A 7361-nucleotide genomic window follows, 5' to 3' on the forward strand; every position below is an offset into this window, starting at 1 on the left:
AGATCAGTGTTCCCAGCCCAAGGTCGACAAGCTTCGTGGCAAGTTTTGAGGGTATAATGGTGTTAAATGCCGAGCTGTAGTCGATGAAGAGCATTCTTGCATATGTATTCCCTTTCTCCAGGTGAGTGAGGGTGGTATGTGTTGCTAGGACGATGGCATCCTCTGTGGCTCTGTTTGTCCTATAGGCAAACTGAAGAGGGTCCAGTGTGTCAGGGAGAGAGGAGCAGATGTGACATTTGACCAGCCGCTCCAGGCACTTCATGATGACAGATGTCAGCGCCACAGGACGGTAGTCATTCAGACAGGAGACCACTGATTTTTTGGGAACGGGAATGATGGTGGATGCTTTGAGGGCCGTGGGGACCACCGACTGCCTCAGGGAGAGGTTGAAGATGTTGGTAAACACCTCTGCCAGCTCGTATGCACACACTCTGAGTAGCGAGCCTGGGATGCCGTCCGGTCCTGGAGCTTTGTGAGGATTGACCTTTTTAAAGGTCCATCTCACAGCTTCTGTTTTCAGAGTTAAGGTTACAGCCCCACTGTCCTCCTGAGGGTAGAGGATCTGCTCTCTGTTATCTGCATCGAAACGAGCATAAAAGTTGTTGAGCTTGTCTGCGAGAGATGCAGTGGGCTGAACACCAACTGTGCTGACCTTATAATCAGTGATGCAGCGCAGTCCATTCCACAGTTGCCTGGTGTCGAACCTGTGGTAACTGGACTCTGTTTTGTCCCTGTAGTCCTTCTTGGCCTTTTTTATGGACTTCCGGAGGTCATACCTGGCTGCTTTATATGCATCACCATCCCCAGAATTAAAGGCTGAGATCGGCACTTTTAACTTGGCGCGAACGTCTTTGTTCACCCAGGGTTTCTGATTTGGATATATGCGGACAGTGGTTTTTGTGATGATTTCATCCATGCCCTTCCCAATATATCCAATGATAGAGTCCGTGAGTTCATTGATGTTACCATCAGCTGCATCCACAAATATCTGCCAGTCATTTGTCTCAAAGCAGTCCTGCAGGACCCCCTCAACCTCGCTGTCCCATTTGTGAACAACCCTGGAAGCTGGTTTTTCCTGTTTTAGTCTTTGTCTGTATGCAGGCAGCAGCAGAATGGAACAATGGTCTGCCTTACCAAAAGCTGGGCGGGGGAGGGGTTTGTAACACTCTGAAAGGAGTGTAACAATGGTCCAATGTTTGATCACCTCTTGTGGGGAAAGAGATGTGCTGATAGTACTTAGGGAGAACCTTCTTCATGTTGGCTCTATTGAAGTCTCCCAGCACAATAAAGGCAGCTTCTGGATTAATATTCTCAAGTCCAGTAATGATGTCATACAGTTCGTCCATAGCCGTAACTATTTGCGTGTGGTGCAATGTACACAGCTGAGAGGAGAACTGAGTTGAACGCCCTCGGGAGGTAAAAAGGCCTGACTTTAATGGACAGCAGCTCGAGGCTCTGAGAGCAGTAAGATTTAATAATACTCACATCTCTAGCCCACAAGGAGTTAATCATAAAGCACACCCCTCCTCCCCTCTTCTTGCCTGAGGCCTTCGTTCGGTCTCCCCGGTAAACAGTGAATCCCTCCGGCGTGATGGCTCAGTCGGGGATGCTGGGTTCCAGCCATGTCTCTATGAAGGCCAGAACGCAACAGTTCCTGATGTCCTGTTGGGGTTTAATCCGAGCGCGCATGTCGTCAAGTTTGTTGTCCAGAGACTGAAGATTCGCGAGCAGGATGCTGGGGAGAGGTGGCTTGCCGTTTCTTCGTCGCGTTCGGCACAAAACTCCGGCGCGTTTTCCCCTCTTTGTTTTCCCTCGACGCCGCACGAGCAAACAAAGGATCCAGGCAGCACAGCATCCACGGAGTCGAAACCTGCTGTAAAGTCCGAGCTGGCTGACGATCGTGGCTCCAGAAGCGATTGTCTGTCATACCGAGTGTATGATCGCACTGTGCGCACAGTAATAGAAAGCAGAACAAAGTAGATAAAAACATTTTTGCTGAGATGACTGGAAGCTCTCGTCGGTGCAGCCATCTTACGGCGCAAACGGAAGTCATTTATCAGCAACCTTAAATTATTATTGAGAATAGCTGCTATTTTAGCTGGTTCCTTATATAGAGCATTTTTGTCTTTGATCTCCAACTGATTACCCATAGCATCTCGTATGAAGTCAACAAAAGTTAGATTTAGCAACCCTGATTTCCCTAATTACTTTGTTTCTCTAGGACACAAATATGTGCCTATCAGTCAATAGGTTGGTCTTAAGATAGAGTTTTAAGGCATTGTCCCTTTCTTTCATTAATCTCCTTATGTCACTAGAGATCCAGGGAAGTGTACAGTATATCTATTATTCCCTTTAGGATTCCATGGACTGTTCCAAACCCAGGCTCCAGAAGTCTTCCCGAGTTAGATAGATTTTGTCTTCCTTCACTAGGAGTTCTCCTGGAGGTCGGTTTTGGTCCAAGACATATTCCACCTAAATGAAGAGCATTTCATGTGATTTTGCTTCAATACAATATAGAAAATAATAAAGATTAAAAGGGCAACTACAAAATAAGGCTGGCGTTGTTTCTCATGCTTCAGCAATTCTAAAACTATCATCGACTTTGACTTATTGAGGTCTAACGTGACTGCATAGAAATGTGCCGTACCAGACTGGACTGAAGAGGGTCCAAGTCTTTTTGCCACTTTGCTCCTGGACTGGCATACTGATGATCAATCTGCCATTCAGGAGTCCCATATAAGTGGTCGAGAAGAAACTTCCCATCAGTTGGTGGATCTGATAATATACAAATATGTGGCATGACATACAAACTTAAATCCATTTTTAACATTAAATCAATATTGAACTGTGACTTCTTATTACTTCTCATACTGTATGCTTACTTTTTGATCTGTGGTAGTTCCTCAGCCTGGACACGTTTACCTTCTGGCAAGTTGCTCCCTTCACAATAGTGGCCACCCCCTTTGGTGTGATGCTGGCCACAGTGTACGGTCCTTGGTGATGGCTGGAGAATGCATCTCCTGTGCGTCTCCTTTTTGGATCTCCAGACAAAAGCACGTCATCGCCTGCTTGAACAACACACTGCCTTACTAGCTTCCTTTTCCGTGTTCCAAAGGTCTTCCTCTGGGTGTCCTGTGCCCTCTCAATATTGCGAAGAACCTACAAAAACATTACATGAAAAGCAGAGAGAGAAATATAAATATTTATTATTCACCAGGCCGCCATGGCAACGCTCATTCTGGAAATATAGAAATACAGAAAAGTTAGCTACTAAAGCAGAAAAAATGTTGAATACACAATAAAAAATGAGAACTGTATTAACCACATTTCCCCTTTTTTCCCTCGACAAATCTCCTTTCCCTGTCAGTCAGCCCTCTTCAAATGTACAGACCATTTCATTCAGAACCGTCATCTCCTCAACTCTTGTGTCGATGTCCTCTTCTGGGTCTGCAACCTCAAAGTCATCGTCCATGGGACAGGTGTTCATCACAGCAGGAAGACGTGGATGTCGGTGGAAGAGCAGGAAATAGGGACTGTGGCGGGTGGAGTGCTGATCACACAAAATCTCTCCATTAATTCATTTTCTCTTGCACTTGTCAATAACTTCTTTTTTTATAAGCTTAAGTTTAAACACATTCTTAAGACGATGCTACACTGTGAAGCAGCATAAAAGTCATACAAAATGTCAAAATAGGAATACCTGCTTTGCAGTGTTGATGCCGTACACCACAGCAGCAAGGTGAACGTCCCAGTCATCGTGGTTCTGGTTCACGTACTTTCTGAGAGCGCGCTTAATGTTCTGGTTGGTCCTCTCATCCTTTGAGTTGTATTGCAGAATAGATAAAGAAGCATGACTGATTTCACATGAGTTACTCAAGGTTAGATATCCAAATGCTAACCAGCCCGTTGGTCTGGGGGTGGTAAGTACTGGAGACAGCATGTTTAATATTCAGCAAGCTGAAAATGCTGTCGTTGAGCTGCAGTGGCATGAGCAGACTTGGTCTAAATACATCATCTCATATGTCAAGGTACGACTAACACTTTCACAAATTTTACCTGGTTCACAAACTCCTTTCCTTGGTCAGTGATGATCTTCCTCACCATGCCAAACATGTATAACTTAGACGTCATGACTGCAGAGACCTCAGCAGCAGTCTTAGACTTAAGAGGTTCTGCAATCACCCACTTGGTATACAGATCGGTCATGGTCAGGACATATCGGTTCCCTAGACGTGTTTCTGGGAGTGGTCCAATTAAATCCATGCCCAGCACCTCCCAAGGTTCTCTTACCTGCAGGTCACAGAACTTATCAAGTGAAAATTTAAAGCTAACCTTCAGCAGACAAGCTTATTAACTTGAAAATTAAATGTAAATAGCTTTAAGATGTACCTTGATGGGATGTAATGTTGGTGCCACGGTCTTGATTGGGTCATTCATCTGGCAGCGATGACAACATCTGACCTGAAAGGCGTATTCCAAACAATATGTCTAGGAAACCCTAAACCAGCTGATGTAATTTGATAATAAAATAAAAAGACAGAAACTAATGTTGAAATGTAAGTGATTATATAGCCTACAGATGTTTTAGAAAAAATTATGACGACCTGATTTAGCTTATTCACTCAAATAAGGCCATTACCCATTCAGCAATGTCCTGGTTCAATGTTGGCCAGTAATAGCCAGCAACAACCCTGTTTCGGGTACCTCTGACACCATTGTGGTTCCCGGTACCAGGGTTATTGTGGCACTCCATCAAAACAGGCTTCTTCTCCTCCTCTGACATGACTAGCAGGCGCATGCTCTGCATACTGGGGCCAGTGTAGAAGAGTCTGTTGTCTGGAACAAGATAAAAATGAAAAAAAAAAGATGGGAGTTGCTGACTAAAGTAAATTGAAATGTCTGACAGATATTAAAGTTTGAGATCTGCACCAATATGGTACATTTACCTCCAATTGCAATTATCTTTAATATATATATATATATATATATGATATTGTATTTACGATTTTTTTTATCTAAAATAAGACCACACACCAAGATGTAGACCTATATATAGAGTTTCGATATTACAGACGATGCTACACTGTACACTGATATTACTCGTTACACTATCCTGAGTCAACGCAGGCATCATGCAACTTTAGAACAATAACGGAGTCTCTACCCTCAAGCAGCAAGGGCAGCTGTAGACCGTGATAAAAGATCATCTTTAATTTTCGTACTTACCTTTAAGTCTGTAATTAGGCGCCATTCTTCTTATTTTACGGCGCTTTTGTTCAATCGCCGGAAGCTCTCCGTTGAGGAGAAAATCATGAATTTCGTTGTAAATGGAGGTATCCATTGTTTAAACTTCCCGCAGTCGGTAACTGTCGCAAAGTTGGCAAAGAGAGGAAGTGACGTAAAATTCGCGCATGCGTGGTACCGATCGGGTTTCCGGTACGGATCGGGTAGCGACAGCCGTAAATCTAAAGTAAAAGTTTGTCGACATTTTAGAGTGATATGAAGCTTACTGCTCTGCTGCTGTGTCCCGTCGCTGCCACATTCAGATGGAAATGACTCCTTCTAGATAGATGAAGCCCTCAGTACTTACTAGCCTGGGAGACACGAACGAACGAACGTGCGCGCGCGCGCACACACACACACACACACACACACACACACACACACACACACACACACACACACACACAGAAACACACTACTTTTTTCTTGTTTTTTTTTTTCTTTTAGCAGTTGTGTCATCAGCTCCTGGGTTTAAATACTGCCACACCACCCTTCCTTAAAACGAGGAAGTTTTGAGCTGTGTGTGGCTAAAATAACCAGACATTCTGCATTTTTCCAATAGGACTACAAAAAATCTTAGCGAGAAGAAAAAATGGCGGATTGGCTCTGTGTTTAGCCGAAGGCCATTACCATATTTGGTAGTTATCCTGACGAAATAAATTACTGATGTAATAGATAATTTGAAAAACTGAACGGGTGGACAAATATGCCCAAACTTAATTATTAAATATCTAAATAGCAACTCCAGTGAATAATAGCCTTTTTAATAAGCCTTTTTGCTCACTTAAGACACTTAAAATGTGAAACACATCGTGTTAATGGATAAAAAAGTAGGTTTTTCATGTTATGTCTCCTTTAAATGTCACTCACTGTTTTAAACAATTTTGTTGATGTTACAATTTTATCAATAAAGATGAGTGAAAAAAATCTACATACGGCATAAATGCGTCCCTCCTAAAAACCAAACAAATCACCAGCACCCACTGGTTAATGCTGAATGGTGCTGAATGCTTGTAACATGCTTTCTCACCTTCAAAATGGAGATTTTCGACATTTCCCAGCTTGGTTGATCCACACCACAGTTCAACAGCCACGAAGCACTGGAAAAACACCAAACCAGTTAACATTATGTCACTTAGTTAGGATTGTCTAAATATCATGTAGTAAATAAAAAATTCAGTAAGCCTGGTTTGGTTCAGGCTAGTCGGTTAATTGGACAACAGTGGCGGTAGCTAGTTGAAGCTAAAGCTAGCGTGAGTCACGTTCTCTACCACTTCTCTTCAAATGGGATTTCTCTGTCTTAAATAGATGTACTTATACTTACTTTTTACCTTTTATCTCAAAGTCCAGTCTGTCAGAGCCCGTCGCTCTGAGAAGCACTTGCTTCTAGTTCTGACCGAAGAGAGTCCGGTTTCAGTTGGGAAACCGCTGAATCACACTTCTAGTTCGCACCTGCAGTTTCAGACCGCTTCTGCTGAGACAGCGCCCCCTGCTGTTATACAGCTGGAAGAAAGGCATTGAACGTGAAGCACATATGGCGCCAAAAATAAACACGTCGAGTTCATTTTGACCTACAAATGAACGTGTTCTTGTGATAAGTTTAATCTGTTTATCACCACATGCAGGCTAAGCTAAGAGCTAATATATCTCTGGAAATGAATGTTCTCAACTGCACATTTAGTTACATTATTGCATTCTAACTTTGACTAATTAAACATATATGAAGTATTACATTAATGACAGAAAAATTATTAAAAATGCAACGTTTCCGTAAAAGTTTGAATTTTTCTGAAAGAAATAAAGAAGTTGGTTCATGCTAAAGCAGTAGTTTGCTATCCTGGTCCTGGAGGGCCAGTTACCCAGCACAGTTTAGTTGTTCCTCTGCTCCAACACACTTGATTCAGTGGTTGAATCACCGCAGCTCATCAAGCTCTGCGCAAGCCTGCAAATCGGGTGTGTTGAAACAGGATTCAAAGTAAAACACCTTGAATGCAGGCCTTCCATGGACGAGGATTGAGAACCACTGCGCTAAAGGTAAATTTGGTTTTACATCAAGTAATATTTCATACAAGCAAGCC

At 43.0% G+C, this 7361-nt stretch overlaps 1 protein-coding gene across 2 annotated transcripts in view; it reads right to left on the bottom strand.

The window, feature by feature from the left end:
* Positions 1-6730, bottom strand: part of nup50 (nucleoporin 50) — a 51517-nt gene extending 44787 nt beyond the window's left edge. Inside the window, exons 1-2 of one of the 2 annotated variants that reach the window (XM_054738337.2) lie at positions 6608-6730; positions 6314-6383 (exon numbers count right to left, since the gene is read on the bottom strand). The gene's annotated coding sequence lies outside the window, so the exon portion shown is untranslated. The remainder of the gene's footprint in view (positions 1-6313; positions 6384-6607) is intronic. The other variant, XM_054738338.2, reaches the window with a different exon arrangement.
* Positions 6731-7361: the final 631 nt, after the last annotated feature.

Source organism: Nothobranchius furzeri, chromosome 1 (assembly GCF_043380555.1).
Source record: "Nothobranchius furzeri strain GRZ-AD chromosome 1, NfurGRZ-RIMD1, whole genome shotgun sequence".
Lineage (NCBI taxonomy): Eukaryota > Metazoa > Chordata > Actinopteri > Cyprinodontiformes > Nothobranchiidae > Nothobranchius > Nothobranchius furzeri.